Below are 1,490 nucleotides of genomic sequence, written 5' to 3'. Positions count from 1 at the left end.
ATACATAATTTTCTTGTATATTTAGCACAAAAGGACATAGGCCCCAGAATTTGACAGACATAAATTTGGTAAGTCTGAGTTTGAATGACAACTTGGGTCCAATGTCACTTTTTTTTTTTTTTTACTTTTAATACAATAAGGTCTCAATTTATTTATGTAAACAAGTTGGATTAATAAAATGTTCTTTATAGAATTATTGTAATATCATTTGCAATAATACGTGGTGTATAACTGATTCTCCCCTCCATCCTGTTTTGCCTTCAATGTGTTACCTTTTCCCTTATAATACAGTTATCTAGAGAAGTGTACAGGAGTATATGACAATGGGGTATAATTAAACATTGATTTAGAAGACAGAATAAATTGCCAAAATCATTTTATCTTCATTTTATTGTGCTCTAGGTTCTACCATCTCAATGTGAGTCTTTAGATTTTTAACATATTTTGAATATTTAGTTAATTTACATTAATGTAATTACTTTAATATTCAGATTTATGTCTACCAGTTTACACTTTAAATAGTTTTTCCTTTTCCCTTCTTTTAGGTCACCAATGACACATCAAATAGGGGGCTGATTTCCAGAATATATAAAGAACTTATACAATTCAATACCAGAAGACAAACACTTCAATTTAAAAAAGGGCTAACTGAGACTGCAGGGGTACCGTCACCATGTTCCTGTCTGCTGTATCCTTTGCCAAGAGCAAGTCAAAGAACATTCTGGTGAGAATGGCAAGCCAAGCTGGGACAGGTTTCGCCTTCAACGCTAAGAGAAACCGACTACGGGAGAAACTGACCCTACTGCATTATGATCCAATTGTTGCTGCTTCACTCCTGGGTCTTGGGCCAGGTCTCCACTGTAAAAACGAAGGAACTGAGCAATTGTTCTGTGACCCTAGCTGCTGAAAGCTGATGTGAATGAATCACAACAAACTGTGTAGGTCTTGGCTGGAATACCTGGAGCTTCTGTCTACACAACTCAAATTCGTCACATACTAGTTCACTTCATCGGGGAGAGAGTAGAGTTGTGCGAAGACTGTATTTCTGTCAGGAGTAAGCTAGTGTCTACGGCACAGGCGGTAGGGCAAGTTATCAGAATTAGCATTAAGTTGCAAAATAATTTTTCTTCAAGTGTTATTTACTTTAAGTGCAGGATAAATTTCTGCTCCTAATGCTTTTCTGTTGCATAGGTCAGTGATTCCCCAAAGAGGCAGCTAGGAACGCCGAATGGAAAGGCACATGGGAATCACCTGAGCATCATTTCATTTCATATTATTTTTTTTTGTAAATTATTTCCGGTGCCATCTGTAGGATATTGATGATACGAACTGTTCCTAATGGGAGTAGGTCTTAGCTCTTAGGTGGGTCAGGGCTGAAAAAAAAATGCTGAGAACCACTGAGACTGGTAGAAGGACCTATTTGTTTTGACCGTGAAATAAGCATCTTACTTAGGTCCGCTCCCCCACCTTTTTGAAAAGGAAATGAACTA

General features: G+C 37.2%; 1 pseudogene; it reads left to right on the top strand.

The window, feature by feature from the left end:
• The first annotated feature begins 650 nt into the window (after nt 1-650).
• On the top strand, nt 651-907 carry LOC150012831 (large ribosomal subunit protein bL33m pseudogene; annotated as a pseudogene).
• Nucleotides 908-1,490: the final 583 nt, after the last annotated feature.

The sequence above is a fragment of the Furipterus horrens genome, unplaced genomic scaffold (assembly GCF_987537825.1).
Source record: "Furipterus horrens unplaced genomic scaffold, mFurHor1.1.pri manual_scaffold_4, whole genome shotgun sequence".
In the NCBI taxonomy this organism is placed as follows: domain Eukaryota; kingdom Metazoa; phylum Chordata; class Mammalia; order Chiroptera; family Furipteridae; genus Furipterus; species Furipterus horrens.
This window is presented reverse-complemented; position numbering and strand designations above follow the sequence as displayed.